The sequence below is a fragment of the Podarcis erhardii genome (genome assembly GCF_964252035.2).
Source record: "Podarcis erhardii genome assembly, chromosome: 7".
Classification (NCBI taxonomy): Eukaryota; Metazoa; Chordata; class Lepidosauria; order Squamata; family Lacertidae; genus Podarcis; species Podarcis erhardii.
Window position 1 is genome coordinate 90264929 of NC_138511.1, and position 9625 is coordinate 90274553.

Below are 9625 nucleotides of genomic sequence, written 5' to 3' on the forward strand. Positions count from 1 at the left end.
TTTGAACCCAGAACAGGCTAGTCTTCGAGGGCCTAGCAATCACTTGAGCTGCTTCCTGCAGCCAGGACCCAACTCCCCAGCCCTCGTGACTTGGCATCACCGCTCCAGCCCCTTTTCGAGAAGCTGGGTTCTCCCACCTCCGGGAACAATTCTTTTTGTAACTCTATATACTGCAGCTTTAAATCTGAGCCACCCCACGGACTGTTCATCTCCTGGTAGCTTGCTGACAAATGGACGGAGGTGGCAGCCCTAGAATCTCTGGCTCCTGAGTGCTCATTTCCCCTCTTCTCACAGCCATCTGCTGCCTCCGCTCTAGGAATTGGTTTTCCCTATGCACACAGGGGGAATAGAAACTATTTTTTTATGGCACTAACATAGATGCACAAACACTACACTTTCCCTGCAGGGGGAAATGCTTCAAATCTCCTCCTTTCAATAAACTCTCGGCCTCCTTTCAATAAACTCTCGGCCTTCTCAAATCCCACATAACACTATATCTTTCCCCCAGTTTCCTGAGATGCAGGACTGGAATTTTAACCACAGGCCCTGGCAGAGAAGCCTCGCCCTGTCCCACAGAACTGGCCCCAGAGCCACTCCCTCGTTCCTTTCCCCCCCATATCCTGCCTCCTTGTAGCTTGAAGATTTTTATATGACTGGAGGTTTAGGAATGGGGGTCTTGCTCCCCTCCCTGTGAGAATGACTACTGATTCATTTCTGTGGGTTTTTGTTACTTTTTTAAAAAGAGAAGTTATTTATATTGCATTTTTTAAAAAACACACAACAGTATTTTGCGTTGGGATGATTCCCCCCCCCATCCCCTTTGGATCTGTTGTTTCAGACAGACTGCTGTGACAAATTCTAGTAAGACGTTCTCGCCATGAGTTGTATTGTATAAAGAACCTGGATTCTTCTTCATGTGATGAGAGTTGGCTGTGGGTTTTCTTTGGTTTGGTTGTTGTTTTCCCCCCTCCCTCCCCCCTTTTCAAATGTGGTGTTTGAATTTTGGGTGAAAAGTTTTAAATAGTCAAAATTCTAGTTTTACAATTACAGAGGTGTGCTCCTTCCTTTGTTTTTAACTCTTCTCGGGTTTTTCTTGGGAGGTTCTGTCTTCTGGGTTGGCGGGGGTGCGCATTAAGAGCGGAGCCATCCGACGATCTGGACCACGAAACACACCTCTTCCTTACAGATGCAAGAGAACAGAATTGTAGAATCAGAAAGGAGCCCCTTCTCGAGGGTCAGCTAATTCAGCCCCCTGCATTGCAAGGATCCCAGCTAAGCAACTAGGTACTGAGAATGTGCTCTCGTCCTCCTGATCGAAATGCTCAGGGGGGGAGACCCTTATGAAGAAGAAGAATGAAGGAAGCATTACAAAAAGGAAATGTTGCAATCAGTGACTTCAGCTGCAGGCTGGCCGGCTATATATCTTCCAGCCATGATAAAGTGGTGAAATCTCTAGATACCCTGAATGACTGTACCCAAGTACAAGGAGCTGACCAGAGGGACGGTGGCCCTGGAGTCATGCGGCACCCATCTGGTGCGAGATGCTACTGAACTGCTTGGCAACAATGGCCATAGTTGTATTAAATTAAATGGCCAGTTGCCAAGAAGATCCTGTACGGGCAACCAGAATGATTGAGTGGGTGGAGAAACTCCCCCTATGAGCACCTGGGTTATTTTTACTTTAGGGGAAAGGTAAGCGCTGATCTGATTGGAGTGTACAGTGGTACCTCTGGTTGTGAACATGATCCGTTCTGGAGGCCATTCGCAACATGAAAAGCGTGCAGCCTGCAGCGGCGCATCTACGCACCCACGGGTGCGATGCGCCGCTTCTGCGCATGCGCATGACGCCATTTTGTGCGCATGCGCGAGCGGCAAAACCCAGATGTAACCCTTTCCGGTACTTCCAGGTCGCCACGGGACGTATCCTGAAAGAACGTAACGTGAAGCGGACGTAACGTGAGGTATGACTGTATAAAATGATGCATGGCATGGAAAAAGAGGATAGAGAAACCTTCCTTTCCCTCCTAACACTGGAACTCGTGGGCCTCCAAAGAAGCTGAATGTTGGGAGGATGCAGGGCAGATAAAGTCCTCTTCCACACAGCGCAGTTAACCTGCGGAACTCCCTCCCACAGGAGGCAGTGGTGAACACCAACTTGGAAGGCTTGAAAGAGGATTAGATGAATTCGTGGAGGATATTGCTATCAGTGGCTGCTTCTAGCCTTGATGGCTGTGTTCTGCCTCCACTGGGGGAAGCAGGATGTCTCTGAATACCGTTTTCTGGAAGCCCCGGGAGGAGAGAGGGATCTCATTCTCCAGTCCTGCTTGTGGGCTCCCCTTTTGGGAATCTGGCTGGCCACTGAGAACCGGATATTGGCTTGATCCGGCAGGCTTTTCCATCCTTGTAAAAGACACCATATTTTGGACCCTCTCATTGCCTTCATGTGGGGCAGTAAGCTGGTCTGAAATCCTCTATGATGTGCTACTTTCGATGTGAAAAGCTGTTTCCACGGTTTAGCATCCCAATGCATTTCCCTGGCCTCTGCGGCCAAATCGATGCAACCATGAGATGCTCCTACTTGTGCAGCCACAAAATGTTCCTGGTATTGGTGGGATTCATAGAATCATAGAATCCTAGAGTTGGAAGAGACCACAAGGGCCACCGAGTCCAACCCCCTGCCAAGCAGGAAACACCATCAGAGCACTCCTGACATATGGTTGTCAAGCCTCTGCTTAAAGACCTCCAAAGAAGGAGACTCCACCACACTTCCTTGGCAGCAAATTCCACTGTCAAACAGCTCTTACTGTCAGGAAGTTCTTCCTAATGTTTAGGTGGAATCTTCTTTCTTGTAGTTTGGAACCATTGCTCCGTGTCCGCTTCTCTGGAGCAGCAGAAAACAACCTTTCTCCCTCCTCTATGTGACATCCTTTTCTGTATTTGAACATGGCTATCATATCACCCCTTAACCTCCTCTTCTCCAGGCTAAACATGCCCAGCTCCCTTAGCCGTTCCTCATAAGGCATCGTTTCCAGGCCTTGGACCATTTTGGTTGCCCTCCTCTGGACACGTTCCAGTTTGTCAGTGTCCTTCTTGAACTGTGGTGCCCAGAACTGGACACAGTACTCCAGGTGAGGTCTGACCAGAGCAGAATACAGTGGCACTATTACTTCCCTTGATCTAGATGCTATACTCCTATTGATGCAGCCCAGAATTGCATTGGATTCAGAGCAACCATTTTGTCCTCCGTATGAGATCACTCTTGCGGGCACCAGGTGCTGTAAATACAGACCAGTAACTTCCCCGCTGGGAGCGGTTGCTTTCAGTATGGCTAAGAAGAGATCTCTCCTCTCTGGGGTATAAATTAATGAGTCGGATGAGCTAGCAGTGCACTCGCCTTCAGAGCACACACACACACTTCCCAGTTGGGTTTTGAAACAAAGAAAACAAGTTGCACCAAACGACTATAAAGCCCTTTTTCTGGCAACGCTTGGAATTTCCCCTCCTTCCCTCGAGCTGCTTTTAATAGCCTGCAGTCGTTGCATCAAGAAACCCCAAAGCGCGGCGAAAATATTCTAAATTAGTTTAAAGTGTCTGGGCAGGTGAATGGGAGAGTAGCACTATTAATACTAAGAATACACATTGGTGAATTTTACTTTATTTTTAAAGAGAGAGTCCATTGCTTGGAAGGGCACCTGCAATGATTCTTGCAAAGTTCTTGTCTGTACTTACAATGGTGAAACTGAGGCTCCAATACAGTGGTACCTTGGTTCCAGTTACAGATAGGTAGCCGTGTTGGTCTGCCATGGTCAAAACAAAATAAAAATATTCCTTCCAGTAGCACCTTAAAGACCAACTGAGTTAGTTCTAGGTATGAGCTTTCGTGTGCATGCACACTAGTGTGCATGCACACGAAAGCTCATACCTAGAACTAACTCAGTTGGTCTTTAAGGTGCTACTGGAAGGAATTTTTTTATTTTGTTTTGACAGTGGTACCTTGGGTTAAGTACTTAATTCGTTCCGGAGGTCCATACTTAACCTGAAACTGTTCTTAACCTGAAGCACCACTTTAGCTAATGGGGCCTCCTGCTGCTGCCGCCGCACCGCCGGAGCACGATTTCTGTTCTCAACCTGAAGTAAAGTTCTTAACCTGAAGCACTGTTTCTGGGTTAGCAGAGTATGTAACCTGAAGCGTATGTAACCTGAGGTACCACTGTACTTTGGCCACCTCATGAGAAGAGAAGACTCCCTGGAAAAGACCCTGATGTTGGGAAAGATGGAGGACACATTCAGAAAGGCAGGCCATATACTGAGAGCTGCTCCGGACATGCATCATTTGGGGAGAAAAACAGATATTTTAGGTTAAACGAACAAAGCTTTCTAGCAAACCAGTCGACTGCTTTAGTGTCGGCTATGAGACTTAAAACAGTTTGAGCAACTCGTTGGTAGCTGACCTATAAAAAGTGTAAATATCCACAGGTTTCAGAACATCACTCTTGACCTCCAGTCACTGCCATTTTTATCACATTTATATCCTACCTTCCTCCAAGAAACAGTTCTTCGTTCCCCATTTTATCCTGACAACAGGCTGTGAAGTAGGTCAGGCTGAGAGCCAGTGACTGGTCACCAAACGAGCTTCATGGCTGAGCACTCTACATGGGGCTACCTTTGAAGGTGACCCGGAAACTGCAATTAATCCAGAATGCGGCAGCTAGACTGGTGACTGGGAGTGGCCGCCGGGACCACATAACACCGGTCTTGAAAGACCTACATTGGCTCCCAGTACGTTTCTGAGCACAATTCAAAGTGTTGGTGCTGACCTTTAAAGCCCTAAACGGCCTCGGTCCTGTATACTTGAAGGAGCATCTCCACCCCTATCGTTCTGCCCGGACACTGAGATCCAGCTCTGAGGGCCTTCTGGTGGTTCCCTCATTGTGAGAAGTGAGGCTACAGGGAACCAGGCAGAGGGCCTTCTCGGTAGTGGTGCCCGCCCTGTGGAACACCCTCCCTTCATATGTGAAGGAAAGAAGCAGCTATCTTCTTTTTTAAAGACATCTGAAGGCAGCCCTGTTTAGGGAAGCTTTTAATATTTAATGCTGTATTGTTTTTAACATTCGATTGAGAGCCGCCCAGAGTGGCTGGGGAAACTCAGCCAGATGGGCGGGGTATAAATATTACTATTATTATTATTATTATTATTATTATTATTATTATTATTTATTAAACCCTGGTCTCCCAGGTCCTAGTTGTCCAATCCTCTTAACAACCAAACTGCACCACACAGTTCGCTGCCTGCTTTGGGTGCCCAGCAAGATCAAGGTCTACGACGTGCTGCAGCGTGGGCTTGTGGGAGAGACTCCTAAGAGTTTGCTCATGCTGTAAAAAAATTTCCTTCTGTGGCCTTTGTGCCCAACCACATCCATAGACACTGACTTACTTTCAGACACATAAACATCATAGGCTGCTAAGGCGGCTGCAGGAGTCTACGGAAATTTGAACCCACTGCCTTCTAAGGAACTGGCTGTCTGGTGGGTGGGTTGCCCCCATACCTCAGGACTAAAAAAACTTTGAGGCCAGATATGTGGGGAGGTTTTATTCTGGTTTTGCTGCCATTTAAAAGGGGAGCTTTTCTCCCTCCTCTGCACCCAGCCATCTCCAAGCGCTCCAGTCCTGCTGCAATGGCTGTGATGCTCTGTTTGCCACCCACCCAACAGGTAAGTTAAGGAATTCCAGGTGTTAAGTTGTGGGTGAACATATCAGACGACACAGCAGTTCTTCAAACGGCTCTTGTTTATTCACAGGCCAGAACAGAACTGAACTGAAGGGTTCAGCCAGCCTGCTTATATAGAGCTTCGCTACAACGCAACTGTAACCACTTTCTGTAACTATCCAATCACTGAACGTCACTTTCACTCCCCTATTTGCATATGTGGACCTGAGTGAAAACTATCTACAGTATCCCCCTGCTGGCCCAGGGTGAGAACTTCAGTACATAACAAGCTGGTATCAAGGTCCCACCCAAATCTACCTAAGCAACACCTAGGAGCAGCTGTAAAGCTGCTTTTGTCAGAATCCCAAGCAGTGTTAAGAAATGAGCCAGGCTCCGTGTGTGTTTCGCGACTGGCATAGGTCCAATTGCGACCACGTGGAAATACCTGGGTGCCCCTCCAACTTCCTTAAGCAGCTCAGCAGAAGAGCATATTTTTTGCTTGTATATCCCACCCTTTTCTCCAATAAGTACATGGTTCACCCCATCCTTCAATTAATCCCTACAACGACCCTGCGAGGTAGCTTAAGAGGGCTCCAAGGAGTCAGATGAGCTTCACGACTGAGTGGGGTTTTTGATCTTCGAGGTCCTAGTCCAACGCTCTAACCACTGCACCCCACTGCCTTCCTAGAGTCCTATGAGGCAGCTCTGTAAATTAGGTAGGCAAACAAATATGGGGAAAGCCAAATGTCACTTGGAGCAGGAGCTGAGATATTTTCCTTGGGAGCTTGGCTTATTCTGGATTGTTTTATTTGATCGTAGAATTGTAGAGTTGGAAGGGCCCCCACCGGTCATCTAGTCAACCCACCGCCATGCAGGAATGGTGTCTTAATGTGTTGCAAACCGCTTTGAAAATTTTTTTCTTTAAAATATAAAGCGGTATAGAAATGAAATTAATAATAAACTCCATTGCAGAAAAAGGTGCCAAAACATTCTTTTGTGGTCAAAACAAAAAAATTCCTTCCAGTAGCACCTTAAAGACCAACTAAGTCAGTTCTTGGTATGAGCTTTCGTGTGCATGCACACTTCTTCAGATACCTTCAGATACTTCTTCAGATATTCTTCAGATACTTCTTCAGATGCACACTTCTTCAAATACTATCTGAAGAAGTGTGCATGCACACGAAAGCTCATACCAAGAACTGACTTAGTTGGTCTTTAAGGTGCTACTGGAAGGAATTTTTTTGTTTTGACTATGGCAGACCAACACGGCTACCTATCTGTAACATTCTTTTGTGGTGACCATGACCCAGGTTTAAGGTGCCATTTGGTGATTAGCATATATCTGAGTTTCTAACACTGAATTGGGACGTGGGTGGCGCTCTGGGTTAAACCACTGAGCCTAGGACTTGCCGATGAGAAGGTTGGCGGTTCGAATCCCTGCGACGGGGTGAGCTCCCGTTGCTCTGTCCCAGCTCCTGCCAACCTAGCAGTTCGAAAGCACACCAGTGCAAGTAGATAAATAGGTACCGCTCCGGTGGGAAGGTAAACGGCGTTTCTGTGTACTGCTCTGGTTCGCCAGAAGCGGCTTAGTCATGCTGGCCACATAACCCAGAAGCTGTACGCCGGCTCCCTTGGCCAATAACGCGAGATGAGCGCCACAACCCCAGAGTCGGCCACGACTGGACCTAATAGGGTCCCTTTACCTTTACCTTAACACTGAATTCCCAGCAGAACTGTCTTCTTAGGTGCTTGGCTGACAACTGGCTCACCTGTGGCCTTTGACTCCCAATGTCCCTTCACCCCTGAGTACTTACTGGTCTTGCTTTGGGGGTGTGAGTTGTCATTCAGCAACACCTGGGGGCCTGCATGTTCCCTATCCCTGCCTTGGGGATATGCTTGCTCCCCACTCAAAACCCGGGGGTGTGTGGGTGCGTGTACAAAATGAAAGCAGGTTGGCACGAGCCAATAGCCGCAGAAAAGATCTTCCTTTGCACGGTGCAGAATTAACCGCCATGAACTGAGATGGTGCCCTTGGTTCATTTTATTATTGTTGTTGTTTAGTCGTGTCCGACTCTTCGTGACCCCCTGGACCAGAGCACGCCAGGCACTCCTGTCTTCCACTGCCTCCCGCAGTTTGGTCAAACTCATGTTTGTGGCTTCGAGAACACTGTCCCACCATCTCGTCCTCTGTTGTCCCCTTCTCCTTGTGCCCTCCATCTTTCCCAACATCAGGGTCTTTTCCAGGGAGTCTTCTCTTCTCCTGCGGTGGCCAAAGTCTTGGAGCCTCAGCTTCAGGATCTATCCTTCCAGTGAGCATTCAGGGCTGATTTCCTTCAGAATCTTTGATCTTCTTGCAGTCCTCAAGAGTCTCCTCCAGCAGCAGAATTCAAAAGCATCCATTCTTTGGCAATCAGCCTTCTTTATGGTCCAGCTCTCACCTCCATACATCACTACTGGGAAAGTTATTACTGGTTTCCTATCCCACCCTTTCTCCAAGGAGCTAAAAGCAGCGTTCCTGGTTCTCTCACCTCCCCATCTTCTTATCCTCACAACAGCCCTGTGAGATAGTGAGGCTGAGAGGCGGTGACTGTGACCCAGTGATCTTCATAGCTGAACAGGGATTTGAGCCGTCATCTCTTCCGGGTCCTAGCCCAACACTCTAACCACTACACTGCACTGCCTTACATGCCCATGTTGGCAGGGAGAGCTGATCTTGAACCCTTCCTGCTTCCCAGGAGCTCCTTTGTCTTAGCAGCCGTTTGGTCCGCTCAGGACGGCGGGGGGGGGGCGGGGTGTGGAATCTGCCCTCCCCGCCACCAACAAAAAACAGAATAATGGGAGATCAAGGCAAATTCCAGGAAAAGCAGCCGGAAGCTCAGTGAAGCATGCAGCGTGCTCCAGAGTTGCACAACCCCCAGGCGCGCTCCCGTGCGCTCTTATTTAAAAGAGGAGACGCCCCAGGTGCAGAAGGGCTGGGGGCTGATGGGAGTTGTAGTCCAACACATCTGGGTGGCACCACGTGGGCTGGGCCACTGTTCCTCCCTCGCCGGAGCAGCCTTGGGTCCCCAGGTGTTTGATGGACTACAACTCCCATCATCCTTAGCTTGCAGTTGCAGATAGGTAGCCGTGTTGGTCTGCCATAGTCAAAACAAAATAAAAAAATTCCTTCCAGTAGCACCTTAAAGACCAACTAAGTTAGTTCTAGGTATGAGCTTTCGTGTGCCTGCACATTCTTCTTCAGAACTTTGCTTCAGGATGAAAACAGAAATTGTGCAGCAGCAGCGGGAGGCCCCATTAGCTAAAGTGGTGCTTCAGGTTAAGAACAGTTTCAGGTTAAGAACGGACCTCCGGAACAAATTAAGTTCTTAACCCGAGGCACCACTGTATTGTTCTGTATTTGACACCTTAAAAAGATGATGAGATGATGATGAGGGATGATGGGAGTTGTAGTCCAACAACACATGGCGACCCAAAGTAGAGAAAGGCTGGAATGGGAGCTGGGAGAGACCAGGGTGCAAAAAGTTCACCCTGGATGTGACCCTGGGGGTGGCAGTCACTCTGCCCTACTCAGCCCTAACCTACCCCGCTGGGTTGTTGTTGAGATGCAGGGAGATTCGAACGATGTGCGCCAGCTTGGGAGTTGCGCTGATGGGAGTTGTAGTCCAACACATCTGGGCGGCGCCACCTGGGCTGGGCCCCGCTCCTCCCGCGCCAAAGCAGCCTTTCTCAGCCTCGGGTCCCCAGGTGTGGATGGACTACAACTCCCATCATCCTTAGCTAGCAGGACCACTTGACCGCTTGGGGGAAAGGGTGGGAAATTTCAATGCAACAAAGAAATAAATGACCTGGGACAGCTACGGAGCCTGTTCCTTTGCCCAACGACGCGCCCAAGGTCAAGAGAAGCTGGAGAGGGTTGCT

At 48.6% G+C, this 9625-nt stretch overlaps 1 long non-coding RNA gene across 1 annotated transcript in view; it reads right to left on the bottom strand.

Moving 5' to 3' along the window:
• The window catches only part of LOC309346275, a 303343-nt gene that overhangs the window by 9736 nt on the left and 283982 nt on the right, over positions 1-9625 (bottom strand). The gene's annotated exons all lie outside the window — the stretch shown is intronic.